Here is a 25,864-nt window from a genome sequence, read left to right on the forward strand (position 1 = left end):
CATTTTATTTATTGATTCATGAGAGACACACAGAGAGAGGCAGAGACATAGGCAGAGGGAAAAGCAGGCTCTCTGCAAGGAGCTTGATGCAGGACTCGATCCCAGGACCCTGTGGTCCACACCCTGACCCTGGGATCAACCCCTGAGCCACCCAGGTGCCCCAGCCATCACCTCTTAAGCCCCCAGCCCTCCTCCTAGTGTGAAGCAACCACTAAGACATTTTTACATCTGTATACATTTCCTTGTTCTGGGTGTTAAAAATGAATGGAATCAAATACTATGTGGTATTTTCTGACTGATTTCTTTCTCCTAGAGGAATATTTGCAAGGCTCACCCATGTTGTTGCACAAATTACTACTTTATTTTATTTTTTTAGGGCTGAATATATCCTGTTACGTGGATGTACCACACTGAATTTATCCATTCATCTACTGAAGACCATGGAGGTTGCTTGCACTTTTGGGCTGTTACGAACAGTGTTGCAGCACACATTGGTACAGGTTCTCGTGTGTGGGCAAGTGTTTTCATTTATTTGTTCCACTTGCAACACACGCATGGTATGCTCTGGGGTTTGGGGGTTGCCCTCAGCCTGGCCCCTCACAGTAATGACAGTGAACCTTCACAGCGAGCTCCCCTTTGCCAGGTGTCCTTGCAGGTGCCATCAGGCATGGGGCATGCGGAGCCCACAGTGGGGAAAGCAGAGTGAGTGTGTCAGCTATGGTGATGCCATCGAGAGCTGTGAGCATCCTGGCCTTGGAGCCTCCTGCCTCATGCACCAGAACCCAACGTGTCACTCCCGTCAGCAGGGAAGCATTCAAGAAACAAGGCAGGGGCCCTTGGTTGGCAACTGCCCCAGCTCCACCAATGCACACACATGCACACACACACACACTGCCACCAGGAACCAGCCATTGTGCCATACGGTTGCCGAACTTTACCCAGTGCATATGTGAGTCCACAAGAGCAAGCGATGCCTTCCCAAGTCCTACTGACAGCAGTTTTCTTTTGGAGGGGCCAGCAAGGGGTGGCAGATGGATATTGTTGTTTTTCAGAAAGTCAAAAAAAAAAAAAAAAAACACAATCAACTGGCTGGGTTTGAAACAATGAGGATAAACATAACGCTGTCGGTGATGTTTTTCCCTTCCTTTGCTTGGACTTCTGTTGAAACCCAAATCTGAAATGACCCCAGATACAGGCATCCTGTAGGGGAGACAGGGTTTTTTCCCCTTTATTTGTTAAAAAAAAGGTAAAGAGAGCTTAAGATGGACCCTATATATCTGAGTCAGCTCCTGATGAAATCTCTGTGAGCCTGTGTACCTGTCCTCAGCGCTCCTACATAATCATAGTCATAATCGGTTCATTCCACGGATAATGACGTGTGGAAGTCCCGCCTTCCTTCCTGGCCAGGCAGAGGGGCGGTTACCTCCAAAGGGCCATTTGGTTCCTGGCGCCGGCAGGACAGGACTCCGTTTTGACTCTGCCTTTTACTGGCTGTGGCACATCATTTAACCTTTCTGAAGCTCAGTTTCTGGAAAACAAGGCATCATAACAATTGTTTTCATTCATTCATCCTGTTGCTTATTCAGTTCTTTTTTGAGCACTAACCCTGGGCTGGGCATTGTTCTAGGCACTGGAGATAGATCAGTACAAACAAACAAACAAACAAACAAAAATGAACAAACAGACACAGATTCCACCCTCACTCTTGTGCAAGATGACTGATCACAAACGTGATAAATAGGAAAACTGCATAGCAAGCCAAATAGGGGAAAAAACAAAGAAGGGAGACGGAAGTGTGTGCGTGTATGTGTGCGCACACATGCGTGCATGGGGGAGGGCATTGATGGAATGATCCGGAAAGGCCTCACTGAGAAGGTGATGTTTGAAAGAAGATGCAAGGGAGAGGTGAGAGCAAACCATGAAGATACCTGGTGGAACGTGTTCCAGGCAAAGGCAATAGCACCTCCAAAAGCCCTGAGGTGGGAGTGTGCCCAATGTGTTAGAGGTACAGCAGGGAAACCAAGAGTGGGGGGTGTGTATGTTTACGGAGTGGGGTCAGAGAGAGAACTTTATAAAGTAGTCCTGAGAATTAAATCATTGTATGGCCCATTTACATAATAGATATACAATGACTAGATTTTAGATGGTGAACCCATGCAAGTGAATGAGCCGGTCAATAGATATCTCATTTATCCATCAGGACAATAGCACTCAGAGAGGTCTACTGACTTATCCAAGGCCACTCAGCTGGCTTGTGAAGAACTTGTAGCTAGACTTCAGGACCCATGTTATTAGCTCAAGGTTTAATCTTCCCGAAATTACTGACACAGATAAAAATCCTGAGCTATGCCCTCCCCCAATCCATCTCTAAATGCCAGTGTTTGCCATTGTGAAACAAAGGTATCCTCTGAAACATCCTACAGCCACTGGACAGCCCTCCATCACAAAGACCAGTCCCAAATGTCAACAGTGTTGCAACTGGCTTAGGGGAAGAGCCCCAAATCTATTGTTGGGTGTTTTTTTTTTTTTTTCCCTCTTCAAACTCCCATTGTTTTAAACTCTACTTGGTGATTCTTAAGGGTGTGTGGGGAGCTGATAGTACAAGATTGAATGGGGGGTGGGACCCACTAGTCCCTCCACCCACCCTGGGGAGGGGGAAGGATCCTGGCTAGGACGAACTCAATCCTATTTCCCCTTCCAGGGATCTTTGTTGAAGGCATTAGCTTGGACTGGGGGGAAAGGGTGGAGCCAGGAGCCAGTGTAGTTTTCCAAAATAAAGTCATAGATAAGAGATTAAGATCCATGAGACTATTGCTTTGCTATTCACAGCACAAAAGCTTTATCCAGGGCTTCTCCTAGGCTTGGTAGGATAACAGATATTATCAGGGTAATACATGAAAATAATATTATCTGAGGTCAAGGAGGTACGTCCTCTCTTCTGCAAGGAGCTCAGCTCACCTCCATCCACAGTAGTCCATGCCCTTTCACAAAGACCAGGCTAGAGGGACAACTTATTAAGCCAATTTGAATGCAGGGACCAGAAACAGGAGCAGGTTGAATGGCATGCCCAGTGAGAGCACAATAAGGGCAATGAAGGCGACAGACTGGTTCTCTCCAGTCCCCGCTGGTTGCTCATTCACTCATGCATTCTCTCATTCATATATTCAACAAATATTTCCTGGGTGCTCGTAACATGCCCAGCTCTGTGTCAGATCTTGGAGACTCTGTCCCCGACCTCTGGCCAAGAATATGTGGAAGGCAGGGCAGTAGAAGCTTCTGGAGTGCTATACTCTGTGGCCTTGTGTTGTATGAGCCATGGTAGGAGTTTGAGTTTTATTCCAGGATCCACCAAAGCCACTACAAGGTTGAAAGGGGAATGACACAATCCTGTCTTGGTTTTCCAAACCTCCCTTGGATGGGAGATGTGAAGATGGTGCAGGGAGACCAGAAGGAAGGTCTTTCCCCAATGAGCCAGCCTGCCAGTGACCCCAGGGGATCGTTCCTGGTGCCAGGACTGCAGAGAGGAGCTCCCGCCTGGCCAGACCTGGGCACCCAGGCTGACACATTCTCCCAGGCAGCGCTCCAGGCTCTGAGCCAGGGACCGGTTCCTCTCGCAGGTCCACTGGCTCCAGGGGACAATGCTGACATCCTGGCTGCCCCGTGACTCAGGGTAAAGGGCCTTTCCCTTTCTGGAAAGATAGCCCAGTTTTTAAGGAGGATTAGGCGTCAATGGGAGAACACGTTGACGTCAGAGCCAAGGCACCGTGAGAGTTCTCCTGGTTGAGTCCTCGCCAGGGAAGGGATCACAGGCCTGAAACTTATAGCGTGTCAGGTGGGGCTCATGCCAGACACTCAGCCTATAGAAGCCCTCATTAAAACTTACAACGTATCTTCTGATCACCTCCTGTACCACATGTGAATGAGCATTGCTCAAAGAATGAGAATAAAAGACATTGAGCACTAAAACTATTTAAAACCTATTTTCAATTCAGTTTCTTCTTAATATCATCAGTCAGTGTTCTGAAGGAAGGAAGTGCCATCTTAAGGATGAAGAAACAGAGTGGGAGGAGTGCAGTGGAATGCCCAAAGTCACACAGCTAGGAAGCTGGGAATCCAGGAATTCAAATTCAATCTAAGTATAATATTTGATCTCCTGTTGCTGCCCAGATTTTCAAGGCTTGTGAGACTTTATACGCAAACATTTAAGATTATAGATACTAAAACTTCTTCAAATTCAGGACGTTGGAATTATCAAGAGTTACAATCATCTTTTTTTTTAAAAGATTTTATTTATTTATTTATTACTGAGAGACACACAGAGAGAGGCAGAGACAAAGGCAAAGGGAGAAGCAGGCTCCCTGTGGGGAAGCCCAATGTGGAACTCAATCCCAGGACCCTGGGATCACGAGCCCAAGACAAATGCTCAGCCACTGAGCCACCCAGGTGTCCCTAACCATCTTTCTACATCATTTTCCAAATTTCTCAAAAAAAAAAATAATAATAATAACTGGCCAGTAGCTTTGTAGCCAAGAAAGACTACTGCAGCATGTACCAATGGTTGAGTAAGTGTGGTGTGCTCCTGTGTTATATGGTGTCCCTCCCTTGATGCTCAGATCCACGCTGTGAAGTCAGCATTGTTCTTATTCCCATTTCACAGGTGAGAAAATCAAGACTCAGTGGCTCGGAGAGGCCTCCTCGCTGGGAAGTGGCAGAGCCACAGTTTGAAGTGAAGTCTGGCGGACTCCAAAGCACTCAGAGAACACAGCACTGTCTCCGTCCCTGCCCACACGGCAGGCTTCACTCTCCCTGGACCGAGGCAGCCCTGACAGCTGGAACCAGCCTGAGGGACATGGGCAAGGCCAGAGCACCTGTGCCCACCGCCTTTCTTTCCTGGAAAATAGCTGGGCTTTTATGCAGCACCAGGCAAGGACCAGGGGCTCTTGACTTGACCTTGGGAGCTCTCAATACCAACAGGCTTTTCTCTCGCTTCCCAATCCTTTCAGACCTCTACTCTCTGAAAACTCAGGCTCCGTGGAAGGTCACACAGACAAAGGCATCCACCAAGTGCTTTCAAGAAGGGTGTGCCAGGATTTTCCTTGAAGCAGCCAGAGCCATCATCTTAAACTGATGCAAGATTTGACTCCCTCCTCTGCCTAAAGCCTCTGCATTTGATTGTTTGGGTTATTTGTGTGTGTGTGTGTGTGTGTGTGTGTGTGTGTGTGTGTGTGTGTGTTTAAGGTTTTATTTATTTACTTAAGAAGTGGGGAGAGACAGAAGGAGAATCTCAGGCAGACTCCATGCTGAGCACAAAGCCCAACCTGGGCTTGATCTTACCACCCTGAGATATGACCTAAGCCAAAACCAAGAGTTGGACACCTAAGTGCACCACCCAGACACCTCTGATTTTTTTGTTTTTTAGGTTTCTTTTTCATCAGAACCAAATTCTCTTAGAAGCCCCTCCTGACTTGGCCTGGCCGAAACTCCTACCCTTCTTCCCCTCACTGGTCTGTACATTGACTGTCCTCTCTGTCCATTCTTCACTGGCTGCATCTCCTCCCCAGCTTTGATCGGGCTGGCAACAGGGAGCCATGTAAGGTTTCAGAACAGAAGAGTGTACAACAGAATGAACACCTTTACTGGGTTCCTACGATGGGGCTGCCAGCATATGGCATTTAGTTCAATCCTCTCGGTCACTCTCTTACGTTGTTTTATAGATAAGAAAACAGATCTAAAGAGGAACCAAGTGCCCCTGACCCAAGGCTAGCCAGTTTCCAAGGACAGAGGGATTTAGACTCTCGCCCACGGCCTTCCTGGCTCCCTTCCCCTCTCCATGTCCTTGGCCAGAGCCTTTGGAATCAGGAGCTCAGGAAACTGTTGGAAGCTCAGCTCTGGGGTCATTTGCTCATCCCCATGGAAGCTGGAGGCCTTCACAAAGTATCAGTAACCTCCCAGGATCCAGAGCACACCAAGGATTGGGGCTTCTTGTGCTGCCAGCCAACTGACTGCGGCATCAGAGCAAAGGCCCCAAGGAGCATAAATCTGTCCAGTGTATCTGGGGATTAAGGGCCTTTCAGCCTCCCTGCTACCTGTCATTACAGCCCCCCAAGGGGAGGAACCCTGGGGAGAGGGAGAAGGAAGGATCCGGCCAGCCGCTGACCTGGGAGTCTTGTCGACACATTTTATGGCCCTACCTTGGGCCTCCCAGACAACTGCTGCTTGATCTCTATCAACCCTGGCTCCAAGGGCAGCTGTCCTTCTGCGTTATCTGCAGATCAGCTTAAAAAAAACAAGAAAAAACAAGGCTTCAATTCCCACCCAGGGCTTGTTGGTGGATTAAGGCAGGAGTCCCAGACATCCCCCTGGGGGCCCAAAGGGAAGTCCACAGGGCAGAGAAGGTGTGTGACCTCTGATGGAGCCATCCTCTGACCTCGACAAGTCCAGAAAACACCACCCAGCCTGCTAGATGCACGCCGGAGTGCGCAGGAGAGGCCTCTGCTCTCTCTGAATTCCAGAAGGCCAGCATGAACAGATGATTCCAGCTGTCACCCAACCACAGGGGACCCAGCAGATCTCCAGATCTGGGCCCGGTGAGGGTCTCTACCCCAGAGGTGACAAACTTTCTGCAAAGGGCCGGAGAGTACATATATCCAGGTTTGTTGCAGTAGTGCTGCTGCTAGAGCACAAAAGTAGCCACAGACCGCAGGGGAAGGAATGAGCAGGGCTGTGTGCCAGCCAAACAGGTGAGGGCCTCAGGTCACCCCCGAGGCCATAGTCTGCGAACCTCTGCTTCATAAAGTGTGTAGGATCCTCAAAAGCCTGGATCCGCATCTCCTGAGTTATGTCCAAGGTCAAAAGAAGGCCCTTGATAAAGGGAAGATTTTCCCAGAAAAGATGAATGACTATGGCTTTGCATCCTTCTTACGACCAACGTTCCCTGGGTCAGGTTGAAAACATGTACATCTCTCCCCCAACCAGAATCCAGAAGTGTAGGGAGTCGCAAGGGCTGTTGACTGTGGCATCGCCAGTGTCTAGGAAATGCCTAGCACCCAGTGGGCGCTCAACTAAATAATTGTTGAAGGGTGAATATGCTGAGCTTCCGGCTATCACCCAAAACATTCTGGGCAGGCCCTTTTCACCCATTCACCCTTGCTGCTCCAGCCTGGCATGTCCCAGGAGCTTAGACAAGGAGTTAGACTGGATCCTCACAAGTGGCAGTAGTCCTGGGTCCTGGGGAAGGCCACTTAGGCAAAGCTAGAAATGTTTTTTCCCTGTCTCCTTTCACTAACCTAGCTGCTAGGCCCCATCCCGAGATGTAGATTGGTAAGTAGGAAACGCCCTAGTGGACATTTGCGCATGAATCATTCTGTGTGAATCTTCCATCTTTAATTACTTAGTAAAAGCAGACCAGATTTTCCTAATCAGTAACAGGAAATGTGTGTTACTATTGTAATTATTAAAAAAGGAAAAAAAAAAAAAAAAAAAAAAAAGCAAACAACTCTTCCTGTGCAAACTCGGATAGAAAACCAAGAAGTTTCCTCCAGGATGCTTGATCGGATTTCTCAAACTTCAGAGAGGGCAAGCACACCGTTGCTGGTTAAAAAGACCAGGCCCCAGGCCCATCTGGGGTGGTGCCTTTGAATCTGCATCTGGGAGACCTGTCCCCAGGTGAGTCCTGCAAGTGAAACTGGACCACACTTAGAGAGAACACTACTCTAGCCGATGCCTTTGATTGGCTTCTGCCAAATGTTGTAGCTTTTGAGGGGACAGTCCAAGACATCAGGGCAACCCCCCCCCCACCCCGCGCCCCGAAAGAATCGACATTTTTGAGAAGGACCATGGACATGCTGTGGCTGTTCTGTAGGAATCTAGCCTGTGAATTACCTGCGAAGGCCTTTGACCCTTCCGGGTTTCCCCCGGCTTATCTGCCAGTTTGCCTATTTGCTCTGTCTCCAAAGTGTACAGAGGTGCCTCTAACTCCAAAGCATCTTAAGCTGTTTAATTACACTAATTGCCACCCCGGGCTATAAATTTTATGTTAATGCTCTACCAGGTGATTCACGTGGTAAATTACACACTTAAGACTTTCCCAAGGCTTACCTTCAAACCCTAAGCTCATTCAAGACACTAACACCCACGCCCCCAGAGCCGCAGCAGCCGGAGAGGGTAGAGATAGGCCTGGGGACCTCACACAACGTCTCCTCGAATCCCTCCACCTCAGTGTTCTCCTTGTCATCTGTTCTTGGGCAGCGCGAATCTCCTTCCCCTGTAGCAAGCAGGGCTCCACCTGTAGACAGATGTCCCGGCCGAGTCACCAACACCTGGGGACAGATTGTAGGCCACACAAGAGGAAGGAAACAGACAAAGGATTCACCCTTCCCCTCTTAACAGGTGTCTCCTACCCATTTCTCCTTATTCCACATGTTACGTGGCCGAGGCCTCCAGATTAATCTTCCTAAAGCGCTCCTTTGATCACACTACAACTCAGACATCTTCCATGGCTCCCACTGGCCACAGTTTTAACCCGCTAGCCGTTCAGCTAACTTTCCCAGTCCAGTCCTGCTCTGGTTATCTATTGCTACAGAGCAAATCACCTCAAACTTAATGAAACAAAATAACTTTCAATCTATCCTTCTCTCTCTAGGAGTCGCCTGGGTTCAGCAGGACGGTTTGTGCACAGACTGTCCCAAGTCACAGAAGGCAGATGGTGGCTGCAGCTGGAGTCATCCTGAAGGTTTCTTTACTCATGCATGTGGCACTGGGGCTGGGAAAACTTTATCAGCTCAGGCTCCTTGGGCATCTCTCCCTGTTTTGAGGTCTCCACACGTTCCCTCCAGCCTGGAAGCTTTGGAACACACCCAGAGCTCCAAAGGTGAATGTCTGAAAGGAGAAAGTCAGATGGAAGTTGCATCTCCCTTTATGACTTAGCCTCAGAACACACACAGCATCAGTTCTATGGGCAATCACCAGGATCACCCATTCCTAATCCAGTGGAATGAACACCTACTTCTTGATAGGAGAAGTATCAGAGAACTCATGAATGTATTTTAAAAGCACTTTGGGCCCCAAATTCCTGTTTCAATTAATGGGCCAGGATCTCCTCTTTCAAGTGAGCCATCTGCCTTCCAATTAACCTGCTTTATTCGTTATTTTAAAAACACACTCCAAACTTGATCACTCTGTGCCTCCGTTTACCCCATTATCTCTGCAAGGAATACCTCCATTGTGCTCTCTTGACCCTACAAGCCATCTCACCCACAAATCTCCCCTCACAAGCCCCGTCTCTTTCTTGTGCCAAGTATGGTTCAGTGGCCAATTAGTTACCCTCGGTAACATCTCTTCTATCCCGCCCCTTGATATTGGACTTCAGTCTTTCAGCATCTAATTTCTTATATGCAAATACTTTATCTCCCTTGTTGCCTGGCTAAGTCTTGACCATAAGCACCATCTAATGGGCACTTCCTATGATCCAACACAGCACTTGGTCTTTTGCCAGCACTAACTCACCTATTCCGGATGACCAGCTCGAAAGACAAGGATTTGTATCTCATTTTGGTGATAGGAAGCGAAGGCATCCACAGGTTGCCTGACCCAGCCAAGCTCACATAAGCTCAAAAGTAACAGACACACAACTCAGACCCATTTCTCTGTGTTCCAAAGCCTGACCACTTATCCCCTTGGTGGATCCTTCTCTTGTGTTTATCTGATCACCTTCCGTCATCTCACTGAAGACAATCGAAGAGAACTGTCCATTTGATTTTATTCTTTCTACCTGGATTTGATTTCAATTTCTTTACCTGGCTGGGGCCTGTGTACAATGCCAGGCATAAATCTAGCACAAAGCAAGTTCTTAAGGATAAAGAAAAGTACATCCAGTTAATTTGTCTGGTCTGATGGAGAAGGAGGCTCAGTTGTGAGGATGCTAACACATGTTATGAAGACCTTGGAATTAATTACTGGGCCTTCTCCTGGTTTTTGAGTTGCCTTTTATTTTATTTCTTTTTAAAGATTTTATTTATTTATTTGAGAAAGAGAGAGCACAAACAGAGGTAGAGGCTGAGGGAGAGGGAGAAGTAGGTTCCCCACTGAACAGGGAGCCTGATATGGGGCTGGATCCCAGAAACCTGGAATCATGACTCGAGCCAAAGGCAGAGGCTTAACCCACTGAGCTACCCAGGCGCCCCTTGAGTTGCCTTTATCACTCCATTCAAACTCTTCCCAACTACATTTTCTCACTCCTCAAAGACAAATGTCATATTCTACACTTTCTTTATTCTTCAGCTTTCCAGAGAAGACTTATAACCATCCTGAGCCACCAACCTCTCTCCCCATCAATACCAGATCTGTGCCCCCATTATGCCCTGCTATGGGTTGAATTACATCTCTTAAAAAAGATATGTTGAAGCCCTAAGTCCAGATGGCTGTGAATGTGACCTAATCTGGAAATACGGTCTTTGCCGATGTAACCAAGATGAGGCCATAAGGAAGGCCTTGATCCAATGTGACTGATGTCCTTACAAAAAGATGAGAAGAAACACACAGGTAGAACAGTCATATGACAACAGAGGCAGGGCTTGAAGTGATACAGCCAAGGATGATCCACCATCTCCAGAAGCTGGGAGAGTTAAGAATTCAAGAAGAGTCCAGGCTTCGGATAGAGGATGGCCCGAACTTAATTGAGGATTTTGGCCTCCAGAACTTAAAGAGAATAAATTTCTGTTGTCTTAAGCCCCCCAGCTTGAGGCAGTCTGTTGCAGCAGCCCCAGGAAATGAAAACACATCCTATCCTACAGTATTTTTATAATGGCCAGCTGCCAGGGAAGTGTCAACCCCAGGAGAGCATCAACCATGTCTTGCCTGCTGCCATACCCTCAGGAGCACATACGAGGTCCTCAATAGATAGTCCTTGCATGTGTATGTGAATGGAGGCTCCTTCACCCCATGTTAGTCTAGCATTATCAAGACTTGTCACTGTTGATGCCACCTCCAGAGCCACACAGCCATGGCACATCCCCTTTCTAGTGGATGGACTCCTCTCTCACGGGGACATGCAGTCAGGATTCTGAGTTCAGAAGGGCCCGGAGACTTGTGTCTTGTCCATCTCACTGTCTTGATCCCACTGCTAGTAGACACCCTGAGGATCGTCATGCCCTGGAGCTTCTCACCTCTCCCAAGAGCAATTAACTAATGGCTGGTTGGAGGTAATTAGACTCCTATCAGAGTTCAACAGCCAAGCCTTCTTCGGAAGTTTGAAAACAAAGATCACCTACAATGCACAGGCCTCAAACCCGGGGAAATAAATCTAAAAGCTCCATGTATTGAATCAAACTCCCTGCTTCGAATTGAAGAATGTGCAGGTTGCCGTTACAGCCTCCTGGCATTCTTATAGTAAGAACTGTATTCAGCCGCTAACCTTTCTCCTAAATTGTTCATCCAAGATAGGCCATTATTATAATGAAATACCTCGCCCGGGAATGTTCTTGGTTTCAGCTAAAAGGTTTTCTCTCTGACTCTGCGCTCACGGGCGCTGCCTTAATTTGGGGGAACTTCCCCCTTGGCTGTCTTGAAAGGACTTTGACAGGTCTCTTTATATTTTATTTGATTTGCTTCGTTTCGGCGTGTGGGTCAGCATGCCCCAATCCTAATGATGATGAAAACTGGAAAAGATGGAGCAGCCCCAAGAAAGGATTAAGGAAAGAGAGCCATCATTTTAGTGAGGGAGAAATGGGAGCAAAGCCTCGGATTCTAGAAGGTTCTGCATCCTTCCGCCTTCTAGGAGACAGAGAGAGCTGAAGGGAAGAGGTCAGACCTGGATGTTTGCAGCCTCTGGCCCCTCTGGGGCTCCCTGTATGAACTGTGTTTTTGTTTTTGTTTTTTATTCCACCATTTTTTATTTAGTAGGGACTGTGAATTCTTGTGGCCATTGCACAGGGCTGTCTCAGGAGGGGCTGACTCTCAGAGAAGTGGCAAAGTTCAGTACTAAATTCTGAAATGCTCAGAGCTCACACTTAAGGCAGACTGGATGATTGGACGCCTTGTCAGGCCTAGAGGAATAAAGTGCTGTCATGCCAGTTGGCCATCTGAGATCCTGTTAGTGCGGCGACTGTGTCTTCCTCTCTGCCGGTATACTTCCCAGAGGTCTCAAACTGGCTGTCCCAGGGCCAAATCTGGAACCCCTCCCCCCGTGTGTTTAACCAGTGCTTGTTGGTTTTGTACTTAATGCTTTTTGTTAGTGAGTAGTGAAGATAAAGAAAAATGGGAAATTTCACATTAAAATATTCAGTTCCGGGGCAGCCCAGGTGGCTCAGCGGTTTAGCACCTGCCTTCAACCAGGGTCTGACCCTGGAGACCCGGAATCAAGTCCCAAGTCAGGCTCCCTGCATGGAGCCTGCTTCTCCCTCTGCCTGTGTCTCTGCCTCTCTCTCTCTGTCTATCATAAATAAATAAATAAAATCTTAAAAAAATATTCAGTTCCTCTAAAAAAAAATATCAGATATTTGGGTCCACTAGGCTGGTATCTCCTGCCTGCTGTTAGATGGGGAATGCCCACCTTTGGCCCCTCACTCCCTTTTCTGACATGCGCAGCTCTGGGACCACCCTGCCATCACCACCACTAGGCGATCCTGCCCTCCTACTTACTCTAGGGTAATAAATCCAAGTCGCCCTTTGCACAAATATTCTCCCCTACTCCCAGACAGGGAAAAAACCAGAATCCCTCCAGGTCCTCCTGTAGGATTGGTTTCATCTGCCTAACTCATTTGAGTAAAATAGACTCTTCTGGGTTACCCAAATAACTCCATTTGTTTTTTATGACTTAACACAGATGTCACTTCCTCTGTGGAGCCTTCCCTGATCGCTCCTCCCTCCCACCCCTGCAGGGTAAGTTAAGCACCCTTGCTGTGTTGCTGTCATTAACGGTCAGCTTCCTCCATCCACACTCTTACTACCCTGCATTGAAATATCTCGTTTCTTCTCGGTCTCCCGGGCTGGGCACTAGCTCTGTGTAGGCAGAGGCTTCATCTGAGCTCTGCAGACTCAGCGTGAAGTTTGGAGTTCGGCACCTAGGAGGGTCTGGAAGTATTTGTAGAATAGAGAGAGAATGGGACAGAAAGGAAGAAAGAGCTGCGTTGCTCAGGACAGTCAGATGCTGACAGCGGGAATGCATAAAAAAATGGCCATAATAGTAACAGCACCTAATGCTTATTGGCGGGCTTTGTATGTGAATCTCCTACAGGTTAATTCATTTAGACTCAGTTTAGTCTTGTGGGAAGGAGACAACCAGATGGAATCAGTCAAGAGATTTATCTAGGGATGCGTGTAAAGGATCCAGGGGGCAGGGAGCAGGAGGTGAGCATTCAGACTATAGCAGACTGTACTCTGGGGAAGGCTCGAGTCCCTCTTCCAATGCCCAGTGATCAGCTGTGGACAGTCCCGGGACAGTGTGACCACCGTGCTGGAAACTGGGGTGGGTCAGCAGGAGACTCTCTGGCCCAGCTCCCCCCCCCCCCCCCCCCCCCCCCCCCCCCCCCCCCCCGACCCGTGGTACCTACTTAATATTCAGGATAACTCCTGGGGAGCCACTGATACTATTGCTGTGTTCCAGAGGAGCAAAGAGGAGGCCCCTCCAGGGCCAGCTAAGTGGGGTAAGTTGGCCCAAGGTCATGCACACACGTGCATGCACACAAACACACACGCACACCTCTGAAAGATGGTAGCCGATATCACTACCAGGTCAGGCTGGCTCCCAAAGGTGTGTAGCCCCTCTGTTCCAGCATCCCAGCGGGGGGCTGGGAGAAAGACAGTGAAGCCTTAGAGTGGCTTATTAACGACATCTCTGGGCCTGTGCGCCCTGGACGCATTACATCTTCGCACCCCTCTAACCTTCTGTGAAGACACCTGCCTTCCCTCATGTCAGGGAAGAGGACACTGAGGCGCAGAGAGAGGAAGACGTGGCAGGGCGACGCAAGTTCTGGGAGGCCCTGCTCCCTTCCCGGCTCGGGCTCGGCTGACTTCAGCAGAGCAAATGAAAAGAAAGGTTTGGCGCACAGATTGTGCGAACAACAGCATCTCTGCAAAATGTTAGTTTTTATTGATCTGCAAACTACGGCTGTTCCAAAGCAGCAGCGTGGGGAAGACGCAAGTGCCCGGCGCAGCGCCCGCCCACCCCAAGGCTGTGGATGGCAAGGCGGGGGCGGGGGTGTGCAGAGCAGGTGCCAGTCGGACGGGCGGGAGGCCGCGGGGCTGGGGGCCGGGGGGTGCGAGCGCCCCGCGTGCGGAGGCGAGGCCGCGCCCCCGCGCCCCCGCGGCCCCGCGCTCCGTGCCTGCCGCCGCCACCCGCCCGGCCGGCCCCGCAGCGGCCTCCGCAGACTCGGCGGCGCCAGCGCACCTGCAATAAGGCCCCGCCGCCGCCGCCTCGCGCCCAAGGCCGCCCGCCCGCGCGCCGCTGATAAGACGCGGGGAGGGGGCGCGGGGCAGGGGCAGGGGCAGGGGCGGGGCGGGGCCCCGGGGCTCCTGGTCCCCGTCCCCGTCCCCGCGCCGCGCGCTCCTGCCCGTGCGCCCTGCGGGGGCCCTGCCGGCCTCCTCCCGCCTGTGCGCGCGTGCGCGTGTCCCCGTCTCTTCCTCCCTCCTGCCTCCTGCCCTTGGGGTCCCTCCCAGCCCTTTCTGTCCACGCTGCCCTCTCTGGCTCCCACCGTCTCCGGTTTCTCTCGGACCCCTTTTTGGTTTCTGTCTCTGTCCTCACCGTGAGTCCCTATCTGGGTGCGCGCGTCCCTCTCCGTTGCACCACGGCCTGCCTGCCTGCCTGCCTGCCTGCTGGAGCTGGGTCCCCCCAGCCAGCGCGGGCAGGACCAGCTGTACCCCTGGAGCGGGCTCAGCAGGTGTCCTGACATCGGCGGGCAGGGCTGTGCTCACCTGGGCTCCTTTCATCTGAGGCTCTCTGCGCACTTCACAAACAGTCATTAAGGCCCGCCTGGGGGCAGGTCAGGGAATATCGCGGCCTGGGCCTGCCGTTATCTTCATTATTAATATGCACCCCCCTCTCCCGTAAATGAGTTTAGTGCTGGAGACAGAATCCCCGCTGACGCCCAAGAGATTAAGGTCTCTCGGGGTTGCACGGGCCAGAGATGACAAACTGATAGAGCAGGGACCCGAGTTTCTGCAGCTTCCTCCCTGCAGCGTGGGCCTCTGCCAGGAGCTTGGAGGCCGCTGGCAGGTTACCCCGGGAGGAGGCTGGATTTCTCAGAATGGATCCTGGCCCCAGAGGTCTGTCCTGAAGGGTCCCCTGCCTTCCAGGAGAGGCGAGCAGGGATCCAGCGGGCCCCTAGCTTCTCTGCCTTTGGCTAAATCAGAAGCGGCAGAGAGAAGACCAGCGACATGGGTTTTACTTCTGTATTCATTTATCTGATCAAGTGGTGCATCCAGGTTAACAGCGAGCGGCCCATGCACGCTTGCGGAGCTCAGGACCTGGATCCAGGGCCAATCCCCTGGGCACAGAAGGCCATACCCAAAGCATATTCATTAAGCAACAGAGAATCTGCTGCAGGAGGCCAATTCGGGGCCAACCAACTTGTTCCCCCCCACCGCCACCTCCCCCAGACTCCCAAAAAGGGACATTTCTGTTACCTATTTTGGTGGCAACAGTCAACAACTGATGCCTATTGTTTTTTGTTTTGTTTTGTTTTGTTTTTGGCTTTCACCTAAAACCATTTTTTTAATTTATTTTTTATCGGTGTTCAATTTGCCAACATATAGAATAACACCCACTGCTCATCCCGTCAAGTGCCCACCTCAGTGCCCGTCACCCAGTCACCCCCACCCCCCACCCACCTCCCCTTCCACCACCCCTAGTTCTTTTCCCAGAGTTAGGAGTCTATTGTTTTAAGCACACCTCCTGTAAGTAAAGAAAGTGTTCTTTGGAGCCTCCAGGATGGTGTGAATGGGGAGCAAAGTGATAAGGACAGAATGTTGTGGCCATCTGTGGGCTTTTTTCCAGCTCAGCTCCAGTATCCTAAGTTACTGATTCTAATGCTGTCACTAAGAGGCCTTTACTGTGTGACCTCAGGCAAGTCGCTTGCCCTTTCTGGACCTTATCTCTAAAACAAGATCAAAAGATTTCTTTGGCTCCTTCAAGTCTCTGGCCAGGCAGTTTCTATATCCTGACCTCACACAAACATCCCATAGGAATGACCTAGAATAAACGTTTATTCCAGAGTGACAGGCCACACTCCCTGTCCCAAACCCTTGTTTGGTTTTGTGCCTATTTTTTAATCTATGGGAAGGGACTCTTCTCTCTCTCTCTCTCTCTCTCTCGTTTAAATAGATAAATCCAGTGAAATGCTATATTTTATTTTAAAGACTCATGCTAGGATATATTTTCAATGTGAAAAGACTCTTGCAATCTGCTGTTCACGGGTAGCAAATACTACAGTCTATACCGGTGAGGAGCTGAAAGGTTTAAATATTCTTAGAAATTGTTTTCTTATCATTCCCAGATATTTAAGAGAGATTTTTAATAGCATCACTTACTGTGACCATCACTGAAGAGAACTTCACCTTTTTGCATTGCAGAAATAGTTCCACAAATAACAAAATAAAGCAAAGTGTTAATTGCAGAATCTAACTGCTGCGTAGACAGATATTGACTAAAGTTCTATCCACTCTTCTGTTTGCTCAAACATTTTTATAATACATTCTAGGATCGGAAGTATAGAATGTCAACCAGCACCGCTCCTGTTCTTGTGTATAAAACAAAGTTTTTATTGCTAAAGATCAGGAGCTGACTAATAACTAAATTACATGAGGCATCTGGGTGTTCAGTGGCTCTTTTTTGAGGAAAAAGAGATGCCGCCTGCCTGGCGTCCCAAAGCTAGCCTAGAGGAGCCGCAGCAGGGGCCTGGGGATCAAAAAACCTGGAATCTGATTACACGGGGGTCACTGAGTCACGCTCTGACCTTAGGTAAGTAGGCTCACCACTCAGTGTGCTGTCTTTCCATCTGTGAGATGGGAATGATAACGCAGGGCCGTTGGGACAAGCCAGCAGATAACTTCCAGAAAGCCCTTTGAGCTTCTTGGAAATAGCATGCAAGATATGATTAGGCGCCAGTGTGCTGCAGGGAACTGTGCCCGCCCGATGGCAACTGGAATGATCCAAGCTCACTCTGGGCAGACGTGGTCATCGGGCTATAAACAGAGCTTGTCATTTCTTCCACCTGGCATTGTTCATCTGTCCCTCCCACCCGTTCCTTCCCTCTCCCTCTCCCTCTCCCTCTCCCTGTCCCATCCTCCCCCCCATATACCCTTCCCCCAACTACTCCTATTGCCTGCTGTTTCTGGAAGCTCCTCTTATCATACTGACCTCCACAGTCTTGCTCATGTCATCCCCCACACTGAACCCGCAGTGCCCTCTCCTCCTGAAACCTACTGCCCTCGGTCTGGTCCCTTCTTACAGTAGTGATGTCAAAAAGCACCGTACTTACTATTATAGCAACCTCCATGTTATTGGATAGGCTAGGTGCTTACTCTTCCTATCCCCTCTTCGACAGATTCTCTATAACACTAAAAACAAAAAAAAGGCAGCATTGGGCTCTGTGCCACATGGTCATTCAGAGATCCAGGCTCCTTCCATTTGATAGCTCTGCCCTTCCCTGTGTCACTGGAGTCTTCTTCATTTGGCAGGTGGATGGGAAAAGAGCGCAAAGAATGGTGTGAGAGGTTTTTAGGGGTCAGGCCTTCAAGTTGAGTGTATCACTAATGCCCACCAGTGAATGGCCATAAGCTTTGTCACACGGTCTTGTCGGACTCTCCTGGACACACCGGGAAAAGTAGTACAGCTTGAATCCCAAATGTTGGCGAGCATAGAGCAGGTTTAGCCACAAGGCATCAGGAATACATAGAGGGAGCAAAGAGATGGAGTTCTTCCGGAACAAGGAACAATATCAAGAGACAGTATTTTCAGAGCTGTGCAAGTCACTCCTGGCCCTAAGTAACCTCTCTACAACACACCAGCTGCAACTTCTAGATTCTTGAATAAAAATAAAAATATCTGCCCTGGAAGTCTTTACTCCCTGCTGGTGGATTTCCTTAGAGCAACAATAGCAAGACTACTTCCAAGTTTAAAACCTATCAATGACTCCCTAAGAAAAAATTATCCTCCCAGAGTGTTATGCCTACACTTTGGGACACGGCCCTGCTCACTCCTCTAACCTCATTTCCCATCATCACCACAGTGGAACCTCACCTGCCATGGGGTTACATGCAGTTTCCTGAACACACTATGTTCTTTCCCCTCCCTGGCCATGTGCACATGCAGCTCCCTCTACCTGGAATGCCTGTCATTGTCCCTGCCTGCGGCTAAAGAGCAAACTCCCCCTGTTCCTTTAGAACTCAGCCCAACACCAGGTTAAACCTTTCCCAAATGCCTTCGTAGGATCCCAGAGGATGTATGGCATTGTTATTGCTATGGGTTTGGGTTTTCCTCCAACAGAAACCTCCTACTCCCCCCTCTGGCCTGCAGGCATAACCTCTTTGGAGGGCATAACCTCTTTGGAGGGAGGCTGGCATAGTGGGAATAGCAGTGTATATAGTCCTTCAGACTGGCTGGCCTCTTTCTTTCTTTCTTTCTTTTTTTTTTTTTTTTAAAGATTTTATTTATTTATTCATAGAGACAGAGAGAGGCAGAGACACAGGCAGAGGGAGAAACAGGCTCCATGCAGGGAGCCAAAGTGGGACTCGATCACGGGTCTCCAGGATCACACCCCGGGCTGCAAGCAGCGCTAAACCACTGAGCCACCGGGGCTGCCCATGGCTGACCTCTTTCTACCCACTAGTTAGAGCAGCCACCTGCTATAGTAGCCATAGTTACTTTCCACTTCCTCCATTCTAGAAGGCCCCAGGTTTTCTTTCATCCTCTGCTAGACTACTCTGTAGCTTGGGAAAATCCTAATTGCTCAAAGCTAATCATGTAACCCCCACCTCCACCCCCTGCCAGTGATTGATTGAGGACTGATCATGTGACTCCATGACCAGACATCTTCTAAGAGCTACTTGAAAAGGCTTCTTTGTCCTTTTGAGGAGATACCAAAAGAAATGGACCATGTTCTGCCTTTAGCATGGTGTTTGAGAAAGTGATGCCTGGAACAGCAGAATTGATGGGTTGAACCAATTAGAAAGGCTGGCATGGGAAAAGACAGAAGGAAACAACTCTCTGAGCTTCTGAGTTCCTCAACCTTATAACCATCTTCACGGCACTTCTTGATCTGTCAGATTATAAAACCCTTAGTGTCTAAACCTCCTGAGTCTTGACTCCTTCTTATTTGAAGCCAACAGCATTTCCACGGGTGACAGAGTAATTTATCATCTGAACAGGAACACCTTTAGAAGTACAAGGAACCACGATTAATAATTATACCCAGACAACAACCAGGAGATGGAATTGAACCAAGCTGAGTGGGAAGCATGTTCATCGTAATGCACAATTATCCAAGTTCATATTCAAGTTTAGAGACCTAACATTAGCTTCTATTCCCTCGTCTGCAAAATGGGGAAGATATTATCTTACTTGTATCATGGGTGGGAGAATTACATAAGAAGGGATGGAAGTGCCTCCAGTGGTGTTTAACACCTGGTAGGTAGCTGTCCTTCTTCCTATATACTATGGAGGATTCTGGTTTACTATTTGGTTTATCTTCCTTACTTACCATTGTCACTTGTCGCCCTACTGAGACTTCAGGTTCTATTCTACAGAATCACAAGAAGGGAGAACAGGAAAAAGGTAAAAAGCCCATGGTCCTATAGATTTATGTCAGTTTCGCAGTGTCCAGGTAGTACAAGTTAGAACTTGAGCCACTGGGGAATTACTTTTTGGTTGTCTGTGTGTTAATACTGGTGACAGGGGACTGGAGGCTGACCCCCATGGCTCATGGGTGACTTAAAGTGATAAGTGAGTGAGTGAACGCCTTACTTGGACCAACAGCCAGTCAAGAGTCTATCTTCCAAGACTATGGCTACTGTAATGATGGATCTGAAAATAAATACAGATCTTCAATAATTTTGGGTTTTGGGACACCGACCCCCCCATACATGGTTGAAAATAACTTTTGACTCCCCCAAAACTGAACTATGAATACAGCCTACTGTTGACCTTACCAATAACATAAACAGTTGATTCATATGTATTCTGTATGTTATCTGTAGTCTATACTGCATTCTTGCAATAAAGTAAGAGAGAGGAAAGAAAATGATACTAAGAAAATAATAAGAAAGATAAAATACATTTATAGTCCTGTGTTGCATTTATAAAAAAAAAAAATTCTGCATAAAAATGGACCCATGCTGTTCAAACCCGAGCAGTTCAAACCCATGTTGTTTGAGGGTCAACTGCACGTTTAGAGAAATGTGTTTTCTCCATTTTACATTCCATTTTTTACCGAATTTTCAGTAGCCCTGCCTTTATACTGAACACTCTACGTCCTCTTATTCTTTACATCCCCATTCTGTAGTAACTTCAGAAATAAAATCAGTCACACCTGTGAGACCAATCCAATCTTGCAGCGATCTCTGTATCACTAGTGTTCTTTGGGGAAGAAACACTGGTATAATGAACAAAATTATTCACAGTGTCTCTACCTTCAATTCAAATCAAGTCAATCAACATTTATTGATCACCTATGAGTGCTCAGGCACTGTTGACTCATCCAGAAGTATCTAAATTTGAGGAGGAAAGGAAAGGGCATTACTTAATTCAAACTGATCAATCTCACATACCCTGCCAAGCCTCCGTGGGGAAAGCATCGTGGGATTATTTGGGAACCTTCTGGAACCCTCATCATCCCAATGCATGTTGTCTATTCCTGATCTACAGGTTGAACAAGTCCTGAAAGAAAATGAGTAGATGCTGATGTATTAAAAATGAAGAACTCAGCTCAAAGGACAGTCAGCTTCCTGATCAGATATATTAAAATAATTTTTAAATATTTAATATACATTCTTATCATTAAAGAAATAGCACAAGAATTTGGGAAATGCACAAATGTGCAAAGAAGAAAATAAGTCACCAATCAGAGAACCACTGATTTATCCTTTATACTCTTTTTCCTGGTGTGTGTGTTTGTGTGTGTGTGTGTGCCTGCATGCATCTGATTTTTGGCGAGTGATACGCACTGTAGATTCTTTTAGAACATTTTTTTTAGTTTATCTATCATTAATATTTCTATTTCCTCCTATTCTTTGAGGTCATGGTTTTAATCACTATGCATAATTGTCCCTTGTATAGTATTACTACTGTTGAAGAGCTAATTTCCTTTTTCTCTATCATATTGTTATGATCGTATTCATATATATTTCTTGTTGACATCTCTGGCTACTTGTATTCCCCACCACCTCAATAATTGTCGCTATACATTTTTTTTCTCCTTTGATAGGCAAAACATAGTTGCTTGTTGTTTTAACCTACATTGATTTTTATTATAATGCTACTAAATACCTTCTTGTAGCTTGATTCACCATTTAGAGTTCTTTTTTGGAAGCTGATTGTTGCATATTCCCAGCCTGTTTTGTTCTGTGCATACACTTATCCTCTTATTAATTTATTATCTTTTTATTAATAAATGTTCTGTATTTAAACCAATAATTGTTTTACTTCATAATGTATGCATATTCTTCTAGAGTCAGCTTCCTTTGGATTCATATGGGGGTTTTTTGATTCTCATTTTTATTTGGTTTAATATATCACTTGCAGCTTCGCCCTTTCCTTTTATGATTAAAAAAGGCTCTTCCACACAGGATTCAGATAAAAGTTCATCTGTGTCTCTTTCTAACTATTTTATAGTCTCATTGTTTACAGGTGACTCAATCTAATTGCATTAACTTTGTCACATGGCATAAGGTTAAGAGTTTGACTTTATTTTGTCAGAGTTTATCATGTGTCATAGTACCATGTTTCACCTAATATCATTTGTCCATTGATTTGAACTCCCACTCTTTTTTTTTTTTTTTTTTTTTTTTTTATGAACTCCCACTCTTATCATGGATTATATCCTTATCTATGCATGGAAGTATTAATGGGATTTTATATTCAATTCCATGTATCTAGATGTCTACATTGCATTAGTCCCATATTGGTTGAGTTATTATAGCTTGACAATATGCTTTAAACTTGGTAGTGCAATTCCTCCCTTACTTTTCAGATAAAAATGTGTGGCTACTCTCACTTAATTTTAACTTGAATATCATTTTCACCCAATTTTAATGAGTTCCTTTAAAAGTGTTTCTTGGAATTTCATTAGATTTATTTTAAAAATCAGAGAAGAGTTTGGTTCATTTTTAAACTCTCTTAAAATTTTTCCTTTGATTCAATCAGATCATCTGCAAATACTTATATTTTTATTCTTCTCTTTCTAGTTTATTATCATTTCATCTGGTTTTTCCCCCCTGCTTTATTGCATTGGCTAGAACTTCTTAAAAATTATTAAATTAAGGATTGTCATAGAACTCCTCGTTCCTGACTTTAACGGGAAGTCCTCCGCCATGAATGCTGTTGCTAGTGATCTGAAAAAGATAGTAATCATTATGTTAGAGGAACATACTTCTAGTTTAATGAAGGCTTGGTTGTTCTCGGTTTAAATCACATAGATTTTGAGTTTTCAAATACCTTTTTGATCTATGTCAAAATAATCCTGTTGGATCATCTTCTGTTTTGGATGTAGACTCTACTTCACCATGGTGCTTATTCTTCTATTGTAGGATTCCTAACTGTGCCCTAGAGGGCACTGGTGGGGGGGCAGGGATTCATGGAGCCCCTCAGGGAATATGTGGGAGTGGGTTTAAGAAAGGAGAGGAAGAAGAAGGGGATATGGGAGATTTAGAGAGATACCCAGAAGGAGGGGCTGCCTGTACCATCTTTGTTGCCACAGATTAAGACCTCACTATGATTTTATGTGAACAAAGCTTCTTAACCAAGTAAAGAAAAACACTACTTTTGTGTATCACATTCCTCAGCATAAATGTCTCGTTTACAATGTTCTCATTTATATTCATAAGTGGGTGTGGCCTGTAAGTTCTCATTTTACTGCTGAATTGGCTTACTTTCTCCCATTACGCATGGGAAAGTGTTAAAATGACCAACTTGTCCTGGTTTCCTGAGATTCTCCAGGTTCTAGTACTGAAAGTCGCATGTCCCAGGAAACCACTCAGACCCTGGCAGTGCCTAGAGGGTGATAAATTGTTATCTCTCGAGCATGGGATATGACTCACCGATAAAGGTTTGACCTAGGATTTTGTTTTTTAGAGATGATGTGTTGACAACTTTGCAAATGTTTTCCCTGGTGTTTATACATGTATAGAGATATATACACACACACAGTCACACTCTTATTAATTTTTCAGTATGCTCATTAATATTCCCCTAGAATATCCTCCATGTCCCTGAGATTTTTCAAAGTGATTAATATAGAACAGAGGTTCTTAACTCGGCGGGGGGGAGGTGCCCATAGGGGACATTTAACAATTCCTGGAGCCATGTTTCATTGGTGAGGTGTTACTGGAGTCTAGTAGAGATGATAGAATGGTAGAGACCAGGAACGTGGCTCAGCATCCTACAATGCACAGGATGGCCCCGCCACAAAGAATTCTGTAGCCCACATGCCAATAGTGCCGAGCTGAGGTTGAGAAATCATGATCTAGAGTTACATACGGCACTCTCTTGTAACTTTAAACATCCCCTTCATAATGTCATATGCTTCATTGCTAACTTGGAATATTTATGTTTCCTTGCGTTTTTTTTTTCTTTAAACTTCTCAATACCTTACCCTTTTAAAATGTGTTTGTTTGGCTCTCAACCTTTTTAGCTAAGATCAAGTATAAAATAAGTTTGTGTCTCAAACAGTCTCTTAAGTTTACTTATCAAGTTGTGGTCATTTTTAGTCCTCTCTTTCTTTTTTTTAAAGATTTTATTTATTTATGAGAGAGAGAGGGAGAAGCAGGCTCCCCGCAAAGAGCGCAATGCGGAACTCGATCCCAGGACCCTGAGATCACGACCTGGGCCAAAGGCAGACGCTCAACCACCCAGGTGCCCCCAGTCCACACTTTCTGATTTCCTACCAACCACTTCTTTTCTTCTGCATTTGCTTGGCTTGTTTGATGTTCTTTTTCTAACTGCTTTTGTTGAAAGCTATTAAGTGTGAATCAACAAGACCCATTTATGGCTGACATTCAGTGACACACACTGTGGTTTCACATTATTTCAACCATCAAAGTCATGCCAAGCAGAGGGGGAAAAGTGGTCAAAACATACATCATGATCTGTTCTCCAGCAGAAGTTCTGGCTCTAACAGCTGGATCAATTCAACTCACTGGTTTTTAATTAAGCCCACTAATGTCCGCAGTTACAAAGTGAGATTTTTCTTTCCAAAAGAGACAGGGCTTGAGATTTAAAAGAAAAACAGATTCACAAGGAGACACGAGTTAGGGAGGGCATAAAGCAAGCGGGTGAAAGGAGCAAGGTAGAGTCAAAAAAAATTGGAACAGCTTGGAAGGAGGGATGGGTCTGTAACAAGTGTCCACCGTGGATGGAAATAATGGTGATGGTGCAAAGGTGGTGGTGGGGGCGAGGCAGAGCAACAAGGACAAAGAACAGGATTCAAAGAGAAGGCAATGCATAATAATGACTCTCCTCTGTCCTACAAGCTAGATACCATCATTCCTATTTGGTAGATAAGGACATGAGGGAGGTACAGACAGGGGCAGATGACTTGCCCCAAGTCATAGGGCTTCAAGAGACAAACCAGCATGTTTTTCTGATTCCTGAAACCAACATCTTTGCCCCTACACCACGTTCCCTTGCAAATTACCGCTCACAGGTAAGAACTAGTCCAAGAATCCCACTACAAAGCAGTTTCTCCAACGTCCTCTGCTTCCCACACGTCCCCCTGAAGGAAAACACCCACAGCTGAGAACCAGCTAAGCTGGGAGAAGTCCACATGCAGGACATAAATCTCCAGTTTACAAGAGCAAGGAAAATCCCCCTTGGGAAGGTTCTGGAGACGACTCAACATGACAAAGTCTGGGAATTTAGAAAGAAAAGCTAAAGTGGGTCTGATGATGATCTCCATGAGTTGTCACATCCCGGGGGCACCCACCTCCGTGGAGATTGACGGCCAGCAGGCTTACTATGTGATCATGTGACAGTCACCAAACGCCCGATGGGGTGGTAAGGGTACAAAGAGGGGCAAATGCTCCTCCTGCGTGGTTTCTGGGTGCAGGATTTTGCACCTCTGCCTCCACCTAGGTTTGCCTGTGAAACCTCTTTCATTCCATTCACCAGAGTTGACTGACCCAGATGTCCGGGCTCAGCGCACCCTAAAGAGGCAGCGTGTCCGCGGAAAACTCGTCATCGTGTAGAGGACACGTATTTGTGAACCAATAACCACAACAATGTTCTCCACGAATAAGATGCCGCTGCCAAAGAAAGCAGGGATCAAGCGGGAGGGGCGATGTTCCCTGATCAAGCTCAAAATACTCGTCCCCCTGGGATTTTATCCAGCCCTGAGAAAGAAGGAAAGCCTGCCACCGTGTCAGCATGCATGGACCTTGAGGACACTACGCTAAGTGAAATAAGCCAGGGAGAGGAAGACAAATACTGCATCGTGGAAAAAGATTCCACATCCTGCATATGTGGAATCTTTAATAAATTAATTAAATTTTAATTAATTTTTTTTAAATTAATAAATTAATTTTAAAAACAAAAGGTCAAACTCATGAAAGAGAGAGTGGGGGTTGCCTTGCCAGGGGTTGGGATGTGGAGGACACAGGGAGAAGTTGGTAAAAAGCTACAAACGTTCAGCTATAAGACGAATAAGCTCAGAAGATCGATTGC

The 25,864-nt window shown here is 46.8% G+C and overlaps 1 long non-coding RNA gene across 3 annotated transcripts; it reads right to left on the minus strand.

Annotated features, from left to right (window-relative positions):
• Positions 1-278: 278 nt before the first annotated feature.
• On the minus strand, positions 279-8,869 carry LOC111092576. 3 transcript variants are annotated; one of them, XR_005378996.1, is made up of 5 exons: positions 8,592-8,869; positions 8,098-8,318; positions 6,192-6,276; positions 1,424-1,528; positions 279-1,002 (listed from the first exon to the last, which is right to left on the minus strand). It is a non-coding gene; the product is annotated as an uncharacterized LOC111092576 (long non-coding RNA). The 3 variants fall into 3 exon arrangements; XR_005378995.1 differs by having other exon boundaries at positions 6,158-6,276; XR_005378994.1 differs by lacking the exons at positions 279-1,002; positions 1,424-1,528; positions 6,192-6,276 and adding an exon at positions 6,301-7,672.
• Positions 8,870-25,864: the final 16,995 nt, after the last annotated feature.

This window comes from Canis lupus, chromosome 26 (genome assembly GCF_011100685.1).
Source record: "Canis lupus familiaris isolate Mischka breed German Shepherd chromosome 26, alternate assembly UU_Cfam_GSD_1.0, whole genome shotgun sequence".
In the NCBI taxonomy this organism is placed as follows: Eukaryota; Metazoa; Chordata; class Mammalia; order Carnivora; family Canidae; genus Canis; species Canis lupus.